The 19,905-nt window shown below is 42.6% G+C and overlaps 1 pseudogene; it reads right to left on the bottom strand.

Moving 5' to 3' along the window:
• On the bottom strand, nt 5,215–18,410 carry LOC100627999 (annotated as a pseudogene).

The raw sequence follows: 19,905 nt of genomic DNA on the forward strand, positions 1-19,905 counted from the left end.
GTGTGCATAAGTGTTCAATTTTATTGTGTGCTTTTTGGGCCTATATTGAGAAAGTATGTTATTTAGTTGCTAAACCTTATGACTTTATTCTGTACCTTGTCCATGTGGCAAATGGCAATTTATGGATTTTCTGTGGTAAATTATCCTCACACTTCTGTGGGGAACAAAGCCCAACTTGGTCATTTTGAAAAACTACATTGCTGATTTGGTTTGCTGAGTTTAGGACTTTTGCATTTATGCTTATTAGTGAAATTGGCTTATCATCTTTCTCTCACTGTCTAGATATAGTTTTGATATCAAGGGTTAACTTGTCTCAGAATGAATAGGGCAGCATTTCCTCTTTTTCTGTTTTCGGGAACAAATTGTGAAAGATTGAGATTACACGTTCTTTGAGTATTTGATAAAACTCATCTGTGTTTTGTTGTTGTTGTTTTCTAGTGAGGCATGGCCAAGGGGAATATATACCTTAAGTTTTAATGAGGTCTGTTTAGGTTTTCACTTTCTTCTTAACTAGATTACATATTTCAGGAGGTCTTCTGTTTCTTCTAAGTTTTCAACTTGATAGTCATAGTCTTTAAAAACCAGTATGAAATAGTATGAAGTCAGAGTATTTCTTGATTTTCAAAAAAATGTCTGCTGTACCTATAATGACATTCAATATTTCATTGTAATAGTATTTGTGCCTTTTTCATGACCAGTTTTGCCAGAGATCTCTGTTTTCATTTTTGCAGCATGTTTTCCTTTATTTCTACATCTTGTCTAAAAAGATTTCTTACTTAATAGATGCATTATTCATTGAAAGTGAATTTAAAGTTTCTAAGCATGTTTTTTTCAGTAATTTTTTATGAATTACACGTCAATTTTTTGTTTGTTTGTTTGTTTGCTTGATAGGGCTGCACCCCTGGCATATGGAAGTTCCCGGGCTAGGGGTCGAATCAGAGCTGCAGCTGTCGGCCTCCACCACAGCCAAAGCTGTCGGCCTCCACCACAACTCCCAGCAACACCGGATCCTTAACCCACCGAGTGAGGCCAGGGATCAAACTCGACCTCATGGTTCCTAGTCAGATTCGTTTCCGCTGAGCCACGACAGGAACTCCATAATTTAATTAAATTTTGATCAGGGAACATGACCTGTATGACATTATGTCTCTGACATTATTCCTTGAGATTTATTCTGTAGTTTTATCCACGGTCAATTTTTATAGATAATGTATGCTTGGAAAGAATTGTTTTCTAGTTACTGATGATAATATAGTTATGTCAACTTCCAGTTTTTATGTTTATACTATTTACCTTTTACACATCTTTCAGACATGAGTAAAATATAATTTCCAGTCAAGATTTTAATTTCTGATACTGTTTTGTGCGTGTGTGTGTGTGTGTGTGTGTGTGTTAAAACACCTAACACACTTGGGAGAAAAAAGGACCCAATTATTCCGTCCAAAAGACTCTCCATTACTCGGCCAGGTCATTTTCTGGTATTCGAGAAAGGATCCTCATTTGCAAGGTTTTTAAAGCCTGAATTTGTTGTAACTGTAGAGGAGAAATTAAAGCAGGAAGTTAGATTTGCGTCTTGATGCTGGTTTTACAAAGTTCATTGAGAATTTTTTTTTATTTTTGGTAAATTAGGAAGCATAGTTTCAATTCTGTCTTTTACTATGAATTAGACAATTTCCTAAGTCGCCCTTTCTGAGAAGTAGAACCGACGGACGCACCTCGATTAGGATTTTTCTGCAGCGCTCATGCCTCGGGGGATCTTGGGCCGAGGAAGGCTGCTGGATCTCGCCTGCGACTTTTGGGAGGTCGGGAACCGTCCTTTCATTGCTTTGCGGTGGACACACCGTTATCTCATCTCTGGGACCTACCTTCCTGGAGATTTCACCCACACTGGACTTCCTCTTTCCTTGTACGGAAACTACTCTTCATAGGACCCTAATAAGCAAAAGGGACAAGTTCTTAGCTCAGCTGAGGGAGTCCCACCACAACATCACATTTTTGCACGCCATCTTTCGGATTTATCTTTGTGTGGTCACTGGTCGCACCACATGTTTGGGCACTATATAACACTATACCAAAGAACACGCAAAATACAAATTTTAAAATAATCAGACGAACTCTAAATTTTTTTCCGTCCAAAGGTTCTCTGATTTTAAGTTCTTCCCTTTTTTTTTTTTTTCCCTAAGAGTTTATCTAAACTAACAACTATAGACGGACACTTCAGGTGCATCCAACAAGTCCTTTCTTTCTCTCAGAAGAGTTAACCCCAGGGAGCAATGAAAAAGGATCCAGATTTACTCCATTTCGCCAGCTGCCCTTTGCGGCTGGCTGTTCCATCCAGTGGTCTCTCTGGCCATCCGCTAAGCAGGCGCTCCCTCTGTGGTTCAGAGAAGACGGAAAGAAGCAATTCTAGTCAATTGATGGTTATGAGTTTGTGTCAGTGGACTGCGGTTCTATGTTGGTACCATGTGCAGAGTATTACATTAAAAAAAATCAGATTCTAGGGAAGTCGTGCGGTACTAAAACTTAATTTTTATTCAGGGGTTCACAACTCAAAGCTCAGGTGAGTATGAAGTAGGTAGCAGCACTGGTCAAGACAGAGTTCTCTAGGGGTTCCCTGATGGCCTAGAGATTAAGGACTCAGCGTTGTCACTGTTGTGGCTTGGGTTGTGACCCAAGGAACTCTGGATGTAGGGGGAGCGGCCAATAAATAAATAAATAAATAACAAGTTACCCTAAAAAAATAGAGTTATCTGGCTGACAGTCTGTGGGGCACACGTGCTCTTTTTAGGCACATGTCCTGGTGGGCAGTAGATTGGGAGACATTCTGGTCCAAGCACGAGTGCCAGAGGTTTAGCTGATCCCAGGGCACCCCCACACTTAAATCTGTGCATCACCAAAGATCCCCTGGTGTCCTCCTGGAGATTTACCTGCCACTGGTCACTGATGGTCCAAGGCCAGGAGGTTCTAGGTATGGGAAGGAGGTGTGACGTTTCCAAGGGAAACTTCTACTTCTTTGGAGAAACACAATAGTTTAGTTAAAAACAGCATAGAATTGAGAGTCAGAAGGTCTGATGTGTCGTCTTTGCATCAGTCAAGGTTCTCCAGAGAATCAGAACTAATATCTAGGCATAGAAACTAAGGAATTGGCTTCCATGATTAGGGAGGCTGGGGGCTCAGAAAGGTTAACGCCGAGGGTGTCAGCGCTTTCTCCAGACCAGGAAGCATCTGCCCTCAGCGCCCAGCTGAGCTGTAGTGGAGAATATGCCAGATTGTGCTTAAATTGGACAGTGGTCAATTTCAAAGTATGAGCAGGCATTGCTAAACTAGAGAGGGTCTCTTTTTGACCCATAAAGTCTAGGAATTAGCCTCACCCCTCATTTGTGAATTAAATAAAGTCTGGATGTCCCATAGCTCTTCTTGTCCCTGAAGAAGAGATGCGATTATCTCTTTCAGCTTCTGCTTTCAGTTTCGCTCTGATCGTTATCTCTTTGAAAAGTGTCTTTAGTCACCACTCCACCTTACAAATTAAACACAATTTGTAAAATAAATCTCAAAAAAAAAAAAAAAGGCAAAAATATCGTATATGTCAAGAGTCTAGTGCAGAGAGTTCCCTGGTGGCCTGGTGTGTAGGCCTCTGGCCTTTTTACCACTAGAGCCTGGCTTCAAGCCTTGGTCTGGGAACCGAGAGCCCACATCAACCTGCTGCATGCCGTGGCCAACAACAACAACAACAACAAAGAGGAGGCCCTCAGTAAATGGCTTACCATCCTTAATATTTGTATCATAATTGATCTCTTCTAGAATGAGCAACTGCCGCTTACTAAGACTTGACTCTGTGCTAAGGGGGCCGCGTGCATTTTCTCACTTAATTCTAACAACATTCGTATGAAGTACTGTGTTGGTCAGGGCTCTGCAGAGAAACAGAACTAGGCAGTCCGGCTCTCAAGGCTGGTCTCGGGTTATTATGTGCACTCTTTGGAGGGCATAGGTCATGTCATTGGTTGATTTTATTTCTCAGAACAGGACACGTTTTTCTTCTGGAAACCCTGATGATCTTACTATTAAGCCACATACATTTCATTGAGAGAAGTATGTTTGTTCTTTCAAACAATTCACGAGGATAGGTAAGAATTGAGCCACTCATGGTCGAGGGCTACCACTTACAGACGCCCTCTCCCCAGCCCGAGGTCCTTCTCTAGCCTGGTGGCCCTTGATGCCGTCACCCAGGTTGCTTCCATCTGCCTGATGGAGACCAGACTCCCTGTCTCTGCAAAGACACAGTTGTATGAGACACCTGATCCAGTAATTTACTGATGTTCAGAGGTAAAGGCATACTCTCCTTTTTCACTATCTTACTGCTGCTAAAATCAGAAATGCAAATATGTTCTCTCGCAGCACTTGGGAAGTAGGATTCCACATACCACCTTTGTGGACCGAATCCCCTCGCAGGTATTCATTATTCTCTTTCCTTATTGCTGTAGAACTCACTGAAATTTCCAATGCACCAAAATTTTTTTTTATTATGTAACATTTGTTATAGAAGAAGAATTTTGTAATGAAAGTGTACGTTGTGAGTATAATAATAAAAATGAACAACTGTGATTCCAAACAAGCTTAAAAATGAAAATTTTATCCTCACCACCCACTCCACCTGGATGGCCCTGCCCCAGCCCATCCCTCTCAGCTTTATTTCTTATGTCTCTGAATTGTATACTTTTCTTGTTAAGACTAGAAAGACCCGAAACACTTTGTGACTTGAAAAAAAAAAAAAAATCAGTTCTAGTTCTCTCCACACACAAAATAAGCCTGCTCTCCATGGCAGGCACCCCCCACCCAAACCCATGCTTCCCGTACATTTAAATAGAGGCTACAATTATTACTTCTCTATTTAGAGATTATTGTGGTTTCAGTTTTCACTGTGTCCCTGCGGGTTTTCTGTTTGGCTGCCATTATAAATGTCTCTTTTATTCCCCCATGTGGTCACTTTCTTAAGTACCTCGGGTAGCACACCTGTGGAATGCCCTTTGACTGCCCATCCTCCAGCTCGAGGATGTTCCGATGTTTCGTTCCATGCCAGGGAGAGGAATCGCGCAGGGATGATTTTGGTTCTGCGAACCGTGAGGGAGGCCAAGAGAACATTCATCTCTTCGACGCCGCAATGTGTCAAGTTTGGGGCCAGTAATTTCCCCGTTCAAAGTGCCTGTTAGGCAGTTGTCATTCTGTCTGGATGGCAGGTGAGAAAGCTGCAGCTCGCAGAGGTGGTCGCCGTGGGTCTCGCAGGGACTGGGTGGTGGAGCCAGTATGTGAGTCGGAGTGTCCCGTGGGCGTCTGATGGGTTGGTGGCAGCGCCGTCTAATGAAAATCAGGCGGTGTCGTTCCTAGAAATCGGCCTTCCCCCTTCCTTGTGGAAATGGAAATGCCAAAATGTCCTGTTCGTTCACGTCACAGGGATTTTGTGGCGTTTAGGGAGCAATACTTAGAAGTTCAGAGGTCAGATGCTGGGTCATCCAATGTGCGGTTCATGTTAGTTTCAGGTGCTCGGGCGCTGAGTGGACATTTAGTTCCGGGTCATCACGTATGGAGACCAGAGAAGCGGAGCACCTCTAATTCGGACAGGACCCCAAACTTCGGGGCACCCTGTGCTCACTCATTTCCATTGGCCAGATCTGCTCCCACAGACCGGCTTGTACATCTGCCTCCCTCCCACCCCTGCAGGTCCTCTCTCCTGAATGATGCAGAAACAGGACTCTGGGGTGGGGGGGACCCAAGCGTAAGACCCCCAGCGCACAAACTCAGTAGTAATCAGCTCACTAATATTTTAATACAGTGTCGATTCTATATCAGTAAATATAAAAGTACATTAACTCATCACAGAGTTCCAAGGTACAGCCATCAGGGAAACAGCTTTTAAACACAGAATGATGGTCACAGCTTTGGGAGCATTTCAGAAACGAAAAAGCTCGTGTGTCATAAGTGGCACCTACCAGTACCTTTCCCGCCCCTTCTCCTTGGGTCAAAGGATCCCAGTAACTCAAAATGACCATCCTTCTCCAGCTGCGCTCTGCCTCTGGAATTAAGTTGTTTTCTTCCACAACCTGCTGATGGGCCTTGGCCATGAGAATCCATGTGTGCGTGTCATAGCCTTCTGAAGGTGGTTTGAAGATTTACTCCCACCCCGTTGATAAACTTCCTCCTTCTTAACGGTTTTCTAGACTCCAATCCTAATCATTGCCTTCTTTCCAAATTCGCCACCTATGTTGCTCAGGAAGCACAAGTAGTTAGCAACCACAGAGGCTGGTTCTCACCAACTGCTGGATTCAACCTGCAGAGAACTGGACAAAGCCCAGCCAGCCCTCTTGGTGGCCTAGAGCCACTCCAGCGTGAAGAAAGTGCACTCAATTTGTATTGTGAAAATTGTACCCCGAACAGTCTCAGGAAGTATCACAGCTTCCTGATCGCAAACCCAGATAAAGTCGAAGGCCACAGCTGCTAAGGACAAAAGCCACCAACCCCCCCAAATGAAGAAAAAAACGACATCTAAGGGCTGCAGCTGTGAGAAAGTCCCACCAGATATATCATGATCTAGAAGAGAATTCAGATAAGGCGTTTTGTCTCTCTTGCAAATAAAGATCACCTGGCACTTTGGATTAGGAGGAAAATAGGGCGAGCTGAGAGTTCTGAGTTAATGCAGTCGGTTTCTGCATGACCATTTCACCGCAGAGCATTTTGCATCTGCAGCAGCATGTCAGGGTTGAGGCGATGGGAGCCTGTGAGTTGGGACACAGAGATGGAAACACTTACCCTTAAAATCTCTTCTCTGCTCAACCTGCTTTCCGTGCCTGCTGTTAAATATAAAAGCCACTGCGTACTCTTAATATGAAGAAGAAGGACTCTGCTGCTTGAAAAGGAGATCAAGGTTGGTTGCAAAGGGCAGAGTTCAAATTCCCTTGCTGCCTGGTTTTATGACTTTGGACATAGTTGCTTAGTTGCTTTATTTGTTAAATGCAAAGAATAGTATCTACTATCAGAACTGGGAATGATACCTGCAAAAATACCTGAGCCAGAGCAGGCATGCAACATGTAAAAGTTATTATGTTGCTCTTGGTAACCAGTGACCCTCTGAGTTATCACCCAGCATCCAATCTGAGCCATGGCAGGGCTGGGAACTTGCATTTCTGGTGGCATTCTAGATTGGATATTGGAAGCAATCCTCCAGATTGAGGCAACTAACATTCTGGGCAAAATATTTTTAACTGTTTGTTAATACAACCAAAGTAAGGAATTTGTCGGTTTCAAAATCAGTAGTGAAAGTAGGAAATCCGGTCAGGAAGCAAGTGCCAAGCTGGCTGTCACCCTTTTTTCAAACTCCAGAGAATCCTTGCTCCTTGATGCCTGCCTGAAGCTGAGCATGGAGCTGGGTGATAAAGCCTGGGCTGAACAAGGTGGAGAATCTAATAGAAAACCCACTCCGTTACCCTCCGGGCAAGGATGAGTGAAAAAATCACACCGCACGGGAGGAGAAGAAATGCCCATTTTCACCGAGCCGCTGGTGAAAAGGACACACTCTCCCTCAAGAATACGTAAATCATGCTGGTATTCACATGTGTCTTCTGTCAGGATTCGCTTTCATTTAAATGCTGAATTTTAGGTTAAAATTTTAATCTAACCGTCGTCCCAGATTGGTAGCATCCCCAGCAACTGCTAGAAACAAATGCAAATTTCTCTGGAGAAATTTTGCTTTAATTCAGGTCGCAAAGAATTCCTGCCAGTTGACGTCTAAGGAAAGTGGGCAGCTTACAAGTTAAAAAATACCGCAAGATGAACCCTGAGAACGAGACACCGCGAATGAGAACCATTGGAAATAAATTCCAGCAAGTACAGATCCACATATTTCAGGTGTTGGAATTATTGACACACAAGAGGAAACACCTATGTTTAATATAGTTAAAGAGGTTAAATGTTTGAATTTATGAGCAGAGAAGGATGACAATGAAGGATGACCAAGCAGATTTGAAAACAAATAGAACTTCCAGAAATAAAAAGGGAAAAAAGAATATATGGGGTAATTAAAAAAAATATATAGGAAGATGTTCGATGCAAATCTAGCCATATCAACAATCCCACCATGTATAAGGGTAAATGATTTAAACCAGGGCCGTCCAATACAGCAGCTACTAGACATATAAAGTGGCTATTGAGCAATTGAAATGTGGCTAGTGTGACCAAGGAGCTGACTCTTAAATTTTATTTATCTATCTATTTATTTATTTATTTTGGTCTTTTGTCTTTTTTTTTTTTTTTTTTTTAAGGCGTATGGAGGTTCCCAGGCTAGGGGTATGGAGGTTCCCAGGCTAGGAGTCCAATCGGAGCTGTAGCCACCGGCCTACACCACAGCCACAGCAACACCAGATCCAAGCGCCGTCTGCAGCCTACACCACAGCTCACAGCAATGCCAGATCCTTCACCCACTGAGCAAGGCCAGGGATCGAACCCGCAACCTCACGGTTTCTAGTCAGGTTCATTTCCCTTGCGTCACGACGGGAACTCCTGATTCTTAAATTTTAATTAATTTAAGTTTAAACAGGCAAACGTGGCTGGTGGCTACCTAAAGTAGAGAAGAAGAAAAATCTTAATAACCCCAGTCCCACTTTAAGAAACTACACGTGGAAGAACGTGTTATCCCTCAAGTAAGCAGCAGAAAGACCATAAAAAGCTAAGACCAGAAATCAGTGAAAGGAAAACAGAAACCATAAGCCTGTAGCTGGACGATCAAGCACCTTTACCAGGTTGCCATATCAAGAATGAGAAAGGTAGCATCACTGCAGAGTCTAGAGAAAGCAAAAGGATAATAAGGAAATTATGAATAATTGCATGTCCATAAATGCGACAACTTAGAAGCAGATAACTTCACTGAAAGATACAAACTGCCAAACTTCGCTCGAGGAGAGATGGCCTGAATTAGCCTTATAGCTTCTTACAAATTGGAACTTAGGCCTTCCCACAAAGAAAGCCCCCCGACTGGTAAATTCTACCGAACATTTATGGAATAAATAGTAAAAATTCTATAAAAACTCTTCCGGTTAAGAGGAGGGAATGCTTATCACATTCTATGAAGCCGTTATTAACTTGATACCTAAACCAAAGAAAGACAGCATAAGGAGACTACTGATCAACATCCCTCATAAACATAGACGCAAGAATTCCTAACAGCTTTAGTCAACCAAATCCCAAAATACGTAAAAGAGATAACATATCATAATCAGGAGGGGTTTATTCCAGGAACATAAGCTTGGTTTGACATTTAAAAATTAACTAATAAAATTCACCATTACTGACAGACTGAAAAATGGAAAAACCATATATTTGTCACAATAGATGCAGGAAGAGCATTTGACAAAATTCAGCATTTTTCCTGACAAAAATTCTTAGCAAACTCGTACCAGATGAGAACTTCCTCAACATAAGTAAAGGACATAGAAAATCTACAGCTATAGCATCATCCTTAACGCTGAGAAACTGAAAATCCTTGCCCTCTGGGATCAGGAGTAAGGCATGTAGGTTTGTTCTCACCATTTCTTTCTTTTTTCTCTTTTTTTTTTTTCTAGGGCTGTACCCATGGCATATGGAAATTCCCAGGCCAGGGGTCGAGTAGGAGCCACAGCCGCGGGCCTACATCCCAGCACAGCAATGCAGTATCTGAGCTGCGTCTGTGACCTACACCGCAACTCAGGGCAATGCCAAATCCTTAACCCGCTGAGTGAAGCCAAGGGGTGGAACCCGTGTCCTCATGGATCCCAGTTGGCTTCATTACTGCTGAGCCACGACAGGAACTCTCTGTTCTCACCATTTCTATTCGAAATTGTACTAGATGTTCTAGCCAGTGCAATAAGTCAAAAAAAAAAAAAAAAAAGAATTTAAAGGTGTACATATAGCGAAGAAAGAAGGTGAAAAAACTGTCTTATTTGCTGACATCATAATTATCTTTGTAGATAATCCATGGACTCTAAAAAAATAACTTACTAGAACTAATTTATGAATTTAGCATGAGTTCAGGATACATGATCATAGTGCAAAAAATTATATTTCCATATATAAGTAATGAAGAATTAGAAATTAAAATTAGCAAAAGCAGGAGTTCCCGTCGTGGCTCCGTGGTTAACGAATCCGACTAGGAACCATGAGGTTGAGGGTTTGATCCCTGCCCTTGCTCAGTGGGTTGACGATCCAGTGTTGCCATGAGCTGTGGTGTAGGTCGCAGACGCGGCTGGGATCCCGAGTTGCTGAGGCTGCGGCGTAGGCCGGTGGCTACAGCTCCGATTGGACCCCAAGCCTGGGAACCTCCATATGCCGCAGAAGCAGCCCAAGAAATGGCAAAAAGACCAAAAAAAAAAAAAAAATTACAAAAGCAACACCATTTACAATAGCATAAAAATATGAAATAGAAATAAATTGATAAAGGATGTAACAATAACTATATAATGGTAACTATAAAACGTTGGTGAAAGAAACTGTAGAAGACCTAAAAAGATGAAAAAGATGGAGAGAGATGTCATGTTCATGGAACAAAAGACTTGAGAGGTTAAAATATCTTTTCCAAATTCATTTACTGTCCCAATTAAAATCCCCAAAGGGGAGTTTTTTCTGTGGTGCAGTGGGTTAAGAATCTGACCACTGGTTGCTTTGGAGACCTGGGTTTGATCCCCAGCCTGGCACAGTGGATTCTAGGATCCTGAGTTGCTGCAGCTACAGCTTTGATCCAATCCCTGGAACTTTCACATGCTGAGGGTATGGCCATTAAAAAAAAAAAAAAAATCCCAAAGGCTTTAAAAAAATAACGAATTGACTGCCTGATTCTAAAATTTACATGGGAATAAAAAGGATAACTAAAATAATTTTGAAAACAAGACGAAACCAGAAAACAAAAATTTGGAGTAATTACACTACTGGATCTCAGAACTTATTATAGGAGTTCCCATCATGGCTCAGTGGAAATTAATCTGACTAGTATCCATGAGAATGTGGGTTTGATCCCTGGCCTCGATCTGTGGGTTAAGGATCTGGCATTGCCATGAGCTGTGGTGTAGGTCACAGCCATGGCTTGGATCTGGCATTGCTGTGGCTGTGGCATAGGCTGGCAGCTGCAGCTTTGATTCAATCCCTAGCCTGGGAACTTTCATGTGTCATGGGTGCGGCCCTGAAAAGCAACCCCCCCCCAAAAAAAAACCCTGAAAAGCAAAAAAAAAAAAAAAACTTACAAAACTACAGTAATTGGGACAGTATGGTATTGATGTTACGATGGACAAATTAATATAACAATAGAGAGTCAAGAAAGAGACAAAGGCATATAAAGTTAACTGACTTTCAACAAAGATTCCAAGGTAATTCAGTGGGAGGGAACAATCTTTTCAACAAATGATGTTGGAACACTCGAGTAGCCATATAGAAAAATATTAGCTTGAATCTGCATCCTACCAATAAAAGTTAACTCAATGTATCATTGACTAAAATATATAGAATTAAAACAATAAAATTTCTTGATGTAAATGTACAAGACAATCTTACCTTGGCTTTGTCAAAGTTTTTTTTTTCTGTTTTGTTATGATTTAAAATTCATTTGCTTTAAATTTTAGATGATTCATCAAAGATTTTTAAAACTATCCACAAAAATCATAACCATAATAGAAAACCTCCATAAGCTGGATTCCATCAAAATTTAAAACTTTTCCTCTTTGAAGAAGACCATTAAAACATGAAAAGGCAAGCTACGAACTGGAAAAAGGTATTTGCAAAATATATATATCTGACAAAATTCTTATATCTAGAATATGTAAAGAATTACTATAATTCAATAAGAAGAACACAACAAACCAATTTAAAAGTAGGCAAAACATTTAAACAGACATCTCACCAAAGGAGATATATGGATGGCAATAAACGCATGAAAAGATGCTCAGCATCCTTAATTAAACCTTAGAGAAATGCATATTAAAACCACAGTGTGAGGCAGTCACGTATCTACTAAAATGACTACTAGCAAAAAGCCTCATAATACGACATGCTGGCAAGAATGCGGAGAACTGGAACTCTCATTCCCTGCTGGTGGGGGTGTAAAATGGTGCAACCACTTTGGAAAACCCTCTGGCAGTGTCTTAAAAAAAGTTGGACCTACACGTCTTACATAATTCAGCAATTCCATTCCTAAATATTTACCCAAGAAAGGAAAGTGCTTGTCCATAACAAGTTGTACATGAGTGTTCATAGCAACTTAGCTTGTAATAGCCAAGAGCTGGCAATATCCAACAAAGTGAACAAAATGAGCAGCGTTATAACCACACAATGGAGCACTATTCAGTAACAACAATGGCAAATAGACATAATGGCATGGACAAACTTCAGAATAATTTTGTTGAGTGAAAGAAATTAGACACAAAAAAGAAGTCATGCTATATAATTCCACATGTAAGGTTCTAGAAAATGCAAATTAGGAGTTCCCGTTGTGACGCAGTGGTTAAAGAATCCGACTAGGAACCATGAGGTTGCGGGTTCGATCCCTGCCCTTGCTCAGTGGGTTAACAATCCGGCGTTGCCGTGAGCTGTGGTGTAGGTTGTGGACGTGGCTCGGATCCTGCGTTGCTGTGGCTCTGGCATAGGCCAGTGGCTATGGCTCCGATTCGACTCCTAGCCTGGGAACCTCCATATGCCGCAGGAGTGGCCCAAGAAATAGCAAAAAAAGACAAAAAAAAAAAAAAAAAGAAAAAAAGAAAATGCAAATTAATCCTAATGATAGCAAATCATGATTGATTGACAAGGGGTAGTGGTGGGGAAGAACTAGAGAAAAGAGTCATAAGTGGCATGAGGACTTTTATAGATGAAGGATTTGTTTATTATACTGGTTTGGTGATGATTTCATGAGAATATGCATATGTAAAATTCATCAAATTGTACACTTTAAAGATGTACCGTTTATCGTATGTTAATTATGCCTCAGTAAAGCTGTATCAAAAACCCTCAGTACATTAAGAAGAAATTAGACATAGCTGAAGAAAGAATTATAAAACTGGAGCTGAAGATATTATCTACATATACTAGACTGAGGTAAAAAGAGGGACGTATTAGAAAGAGACGAAGGCTAGTGTGAAAGTCCAACAAACAGAGTTCCAGGAAAACATGAGAATGTAAAACAGGAGTTCCTATCGTGGCTCAGTGGAAACGATCCGACTAGTGTCTATGGGGATGCAGGTTCAATCCCTGGCCTCGCTCAGTGGGTTAAGGATCCAGCGTTGCTGTGGCTGTGGTGTAGGCTGGCGGCTACAGCTCTGATTTGACTCCTAGCCTAGGAACCTCCATGTGCTGTGCGTGTGGCCCTTAAAAAAAGAATGTAAAAGGACCAGTATTTCTGAGATCCAGGAAAACCCAGTGCATTTCAAACAGCATGTATAAAGAGAAATTCTCCCCTTAGACACATCATAGTGAAATCACAGTGAAACAGCAGAATACAAACTGAGAGGGCGGGCGGGGGTGGGGAGAGGAGAAAGGGAGTGTGTTCAAGTAAGCAGAAACCAAAAATCACCTACCAAATATGAGCAATTAGGCTAATGATTCACTTTGGTGGGCCTTTTATTCAGTGAATTTTATTATATTTAATAAATGGTACAACCACCATCACAACCTAATTTTTGAACCTTGCCTTCCCAAACCCGCAGCCCATCCTTCCCCGGCAGCATGTCTCCTTTGGTCGCCGTAAAAGATTCAAAGTCGGTGAGTCCGCTTCTGTTCTGTAAATAAGTTCATTGTATCCTTTTTTTAGATTCCACATCTAAGTGATAGCATAAGATGTTTGCCTCTCGCTGACCAACTTCACTTAGCATGATAACTTCTAGGTCCATCCATGTTGCTGCAAGAGAAATTATCCCCTTAGACACACATGGTGAAATCAAAGTGAAACAGCAGCATACAAATTGACAGAGAGAGAGAGAAAGATAGAGGGAGTGTGTTAAAGCAGCCAGAGAGAAATGAAAAATCTCCTCTTAGAGTAATAATTCACTTTTTTTTTTTTTTTCTTTTTAGGGCTGCACCTGCAGCATGTAGAAGTTCCCAGGCTAAGGGTCCAATCGGAGCTGCACCCGCCAGTCTACACCACAGCCACAGCCACGCCAGATCCGAGCCGCATCTGCAACCTACACCACAGCTCGTGGCAATGCTGGATCCTTAACCCACTGAGTGAGGCCAGGGATCAAACCCACATCCTCATGGACACTATGTTGGGTTCTTAACCACTGAGTCACAACAGAAACTCCCTAATAATTCACTTTGTAAGAGCAACTATGCAGGAGAATTCATTCTAAGCATTTGCTCAATGTGCTAAGAGAAAATAGCTATCCATCTAGAGCTATAAAGCTTTATTTCAAGAAAAGGGATTATATAAAGGATATTTACAAGAAATCTGAAAATGAGAAAAGCAATACAAGCATCCTTCTCTCCTCCCAATAACTTGAGAGAATGTATCACCCCGAGACTCTCACTAAAGGAAATCCTAAAGGCTGTACTTTAGCAGAATAAAAAATGAAAAGTCTGAGGTGCAAACAGGAATTTTGAATATACCATATTGGTAAGTATGAGGTCATAGCTCAGCACACACTGACTACGGAAAGACAGACTTACCACAACATCCAATTTTTGGAGGGAAGATAGACCAGGATAAAAATACTGGGCTTCTACTGGAATTAAAACTGTCCAATGTCCTTGATTATTTAGGACTAAGGTAAAGATATTGACTGCAGACTTTAAGTTGGCATGCTAAACTAGCTAGTGTTATCTCTGAAATAATCAGCAGTGCATATACTTTCCAGAGGGAAATGAAAGTAGGAAAAAAAAAATCAATTCAAGAGGCGGCCAAGCAAAAAAGAGGGAAAAAAAAAAAGGTAACAGATCTAGAGTATTTAGAATAGTGCCTGGCATGTTATCACTTTAATAATAATTATTCTTCTTTATTATTTAGTTATTAAAATAATCACTATTATATACTATAATATTTTTATTATTATTATAATTTTTATTTCTGTGTTGATAAATCTCTCCGTAGCATTCAAGACAAGGACCCTTTAATAGGCAGGTTCTACAGGTTCTGATTAAAGTTCTAATTAAAAGGCAGTGATTTTCCGGAATTTAAAAGTTCTATTATTTTTATGGTGTACAGCTGCAGGCCACTTATTTCACCCTCTGGCCTCAGTTTCCTTATCTGTGAAGTGGGAGAGTGAGCTGGAGAGGGTTGGAGGAGAAGTGCAAATTGGATGGTTCTGCTTTTGGTTTTGTTTAAATGCATTTTATTTTTGGATGACCTGCATGACATGTTTTTTCCCCTCCAAAACAATGCCTCTGCTCCAAAACAAAACAAAACAAAAAACTAGAAAAATCAGTGTGGGCGTTCCCTCTGTGGCTCAGTGCTAACAAACCGGACTAGTATCCATTAGGATGCAAGCTTAATCCCTGGCCTCGCTCGGTGGGTTAAGGATCTGGTGTTGCCGAGAGCTGTGGTGTAGGTGGCAGATCTGGCTCAGATCCTGTGTTGCTGTGGCTGTGGTGTAGACTGGCAGCTGTAGCTCTGATTCGACCCCTAGCCTGGGAACCTAAAAAGCAAACAAAACAAAACAAAACAAAACAAACCCAAACAAACAAAAAACAAACCAAAACAACAACCACAACAAATACCACACACACACACAAAATCAATGTCAAAATAAAGAAGAGCTCAAGATACCACCAGCTCCACTTTTCCTTTCTTTCTTTCTTTTTTTTTTTTTGCTTTTTAAGGCCACACCCATGGCACATGGAAGTTCCCAGGCTAGGGGTTTAATCGGAGCTGTAGCCGCTGGCCTACACCACAGCCACAGCAACGTCAGATCCTTAACCCACTGAGCAAGGCTAGGAATTGAACTGGCAACCTCATGGGTCCTAGTTGGATTCGTTTCCTCTGCGCCACAAAGGGAACTCCAGTTCCACTTTTCTAAGTCCTGGTTGTTGTGTAGATGAGAAGCCGCAGCCAGCCAGTTATGATTGACGGTGACATACACAGTAACAGGCAAATTTGTTAGCATTTTTTCCATTTCTAAACCATCCTTAAAGAAAATCATATATGCAGTCACACCATCCTCATAGCAGTCCAGCAGAGTGGCCATGCCATCTGGATTCATTTTTCACCAATGAAGAACTGACAGGTTTTGAAATTAGCAAGGATGTGCTTGATTTGTTCTGCATCTCCTGTGATAAAAGGTTTTAATCATCTTTCTGGTCTCTGCTCCTTAAGTTTCCCTTTGACTTGACTTCATGCAGTCTCTCTTTTTTGGCTTCACCCAGGCATGCAGAAATTTCCAGGCCAGGGGTGGCACCCGAGCCACAGCAGGGACGACACCAGATCCTTAACCACTAGGTCACCAGGGAACTCTAACTTCATGTAACCTCTGACGTCCTTCTTGTGGGCTTCTTTTGCCAGCTGGTTTCCTGCAAGGGATGGTTCGTAACATATGGACACCAGTGATGACTGGCTTTCTGTCCCTTTGCCCTCCAGCCTTCAGCGGTGGCACTGCCGCCCGTGAGCGAGTCTGTCCCACTGACCATCCTCCAGACAAAGCCCACTGCCATCTCCTGGGTCTCGTGGATGTCAGAGAACGTCTCATGCCCGCTGACCTAGTCCTGGTAGAGGATTATGATGCTGGCTTAGAGCTGGGCATGAGGCTCGGGGGCGGTGCTGGAGGTGAGGGGCGGGGAGGGTTCTGTATTTTTAAATCCTCATGAACCAAAAGAAGGAGGAAATCTCCTGACTCAGACCAAAAAAAAAAAAGGGAGAGAGAGAAAGAAAAAGAAAACAGGGGTATAGGTTCTTTGAGAGAGTGGCCTTTTTACAACACTCACCACAGACACAGAAGTTCCGTTCCCACTGAGTAGGCAGCAGTAAATCTTTTACCTCATTCCAGACCCTGATAAGCTTGGAGGCCCCCGACCAGGGACAAAGGAAAGCCCCCCACTCGAGGAGTTTGTCAAAGGCCCCCTCTCTGGCCAGGATGCAAAGGATGCCAGAGGCTGTCAGAGGAGCCTCAGGCTCAGAGCCTGGGCTGGGCTGCCAGACGGAGTGAAGCCAGCACCCAAACCCACCTCCCTTCCCCTAATTACAAAGGACTTTTCAAATGCACCCCGGGACTTGTCATCCTTCTAATTCACAGATGCAAATGCCTCCGCCTTGTGCCTTTGACACACACGGATGGAAGCGACGATGCCTTCCAGGTGTTGCTGAGGGAACTCGGGAATGAAAGGAGCTGGGGGGGATGGCCCAGAGCCTCTTGGGAGGTTCCTTCCTTCGCAGTTGGGTGGGGGGTGATTCCTTCCTTCCCCAAGAATGGTTTTATCTCATCTGCCTTGAAACGGCTCCACTGCGGATTGCCGTTATCGCTAAAACATTTACGGAACTAAATCAAGTTCCTCCTCCACGGCTTTTGAAGATGAGATCTGACCTGAGAGCAGGGTCTCAAGCAGCAGGAGCTGTGTGTGAGGGTGTCCATCAGAGCAGCTTAAACTCGTGGAATGGTGCTCCCGTCCTAGCGCAGCGGAAAGGAATCTGACTAGGAACCATGAGGTTTTGGGTTCAATCCCTGGCCACGCTCCGTGGGTTAAGGATCTGGTATTGCCACAAGCGGTGGTGTAGAAGGCAGACGCCGCTTTGATCTAGTGTGACTGTGGCTGTGGTGTAGGGCAGTGGCTGTAGCTCTGATTGGACCCCTAACCTGGGACCCTCCATACGCCGTAGGTGCGGCCCTAAAAAGCAAAAATAAATAAACAAAATAAAATCGTGGAATATCAGTAAAAGCCCATCAGCAGAATCACGGACTGAATATTGTAAGGCCCAGAATTTGACATGAAACAAATCTGTGTTAAGTATAGTAATTTTAGTATATGTAAGGGACGAAATTGGAGGAATGTGGGCCGGAATGTCACAGTGATACTTGGGGACGGGGTGAAGTGGGCTGGAATTTGGGGAGATTTCACTGCATGTGCTGTGTTTGCAGTGTTTCAATTTTATATAATTTTGTATTCGTTTTGGATCAAAAGAAAAAAAAAAAAAAAGGAGGAAAGAAAGAAAGAAGAACGGAAAGAAAGGCAGTATTTGAAAGATTTTCTGTTCGTGGCCCCGGGTCTTGATGTTGCATCCTCTCCTTAGCCAAGGTGAGGCCTGGTACTGCGATGCGTTCATGGTCAAGGGCCTTTTCCTCCTGACAGGCTCAGGTGATCCCATAGGTGCAGATTTTACTCCCCAGCACATGCAGCGGCTGATGGCCTTCATTGGGGAGGGTTCTGTTCTCAACAGAACTTATTGTAACAGTAATCTTGCAGGTACTGAAATACTTGAGGTAGCTCGCCATTTGACCACTGATTTTGTTGTTGTTGTTGTTGCTATTTTAGGGCCACACCTGAGGCATATGGAGGTTCCCAGGCCAGGGGTCGAATTGGAGCTATAGCTGCCAATAGCAACGTGGTTGACCACTGAATTTGAAATTTATTTATACAGCACTTTTGGTTAGATTGATTTTTTTTCTTTTTCTTTCTTCCTTCCTTCCTTTATTTCCTTCGTCTTTTAGGGCCACACCCATGGCATATGGAGGTTCCCAGGCTAGGGGTCAAATCAGACCTGCAGCTGCTGGTCTACGCCACAGCCACGGCAACACAGAATCTGAGCCACATCTGCGACCTACACCATAGCTCACGGCAACGCCGGATCCTTAACCTACTGAATGAGGCCAGGGATTGAACCTACATCCTCATGGCTGCTAGTCAGATTCCTTTCTGCTGAGCCAAGATGGGAGCTCTGACTTTTTTTTTAGAGTTTGTTTTTTTAAGGTACTCAATATATAAGGATATTTATCGTAGCAGAAAGAATGGAGAATTTCATGGTGCTGAGACTAAACGTTGACATAGACTACCCACTCAAAACTATGGCTCTTTCCATTTTTATTTATTTATTTATTTTTTCTCTTTTTGCCATTTCTTGGGCCACTTCCCGTGGCTATGGAGGTTCCCAGGCTAGGGGTCCAATGGGAGCTGTAGCCGCCGGCCTACGCCACAGCCACAGCAACGTGGGATCCGAGCTGTGTCTGCAACCTACACCACAGCTCACCGCAACACCGGATCTTTAACCCACTGAACAAGGCCAGGGACCGAACCCGCAACCTCATGATTCCTAGTCGGATTCGTTAACCACTGCGCCACAACGAGAACTCCTGGCTCTTTCCACTTCAAACATGTCTATAATGCACAGCTAGAAATTCTGACCTTGAATATCAGCTCAGTTTCCTGGATGTTTCCAGGGAATCTGTGTTCTTTTACTTTATGTCTAGAGACGCAGCCTAACACAACTTGATCTTTCATGGGTTTTCTTGTTTGCGATATATTTCATTCATTCACTCACTCATTCAAGAAATAACTATTATTATCATCATTAAACAAAGTATAGCTCACATTTAATAAGTATAGACTACTTGCTGGTAGTTAACACAAGGTAACATTTAATGCACATTTATTACCTGCTGCTCTTTAATGCCTTCTCTTGCCTGCCATTAGAGAGGATACAAGATGACCTAGACTCTGGAGGTATATACGTGATCCGAATATAGCTCTGTGCTCAAAAGGAGGGTTAGATACTAAGTTATGCATTTGCTAGACTGAATAAATGACTTCCCACCAAGGAAATCAAGGAAAACTTTAGGAGAGAGATGGTATTTTTTTTTTTTTTTCCTTTTCATCATCACACCTGCAGCCTATGGAGGTTCCTGTCTAGGAGCTGCAGCTGCAAGTCTACGACACAGCCATGGCAACACCAGCGTCAGATCCAAGCCACACCTGTGACCTGCAGCTTGTGGC

Source organism: Sus scrofa, chromosome 4 (genome assembly GCF_000003025.6).
Source record: "Sus scrofa isolate TJ Tabasco breed Duroc chromosome 4, Sscrofa11.1, whole genome shotgun sequence".
NCBI lineage: Eukaryota > Metazoa > Chordata > Mammalia > Artiodactyla > Suidae > Sus > Sus scrofa.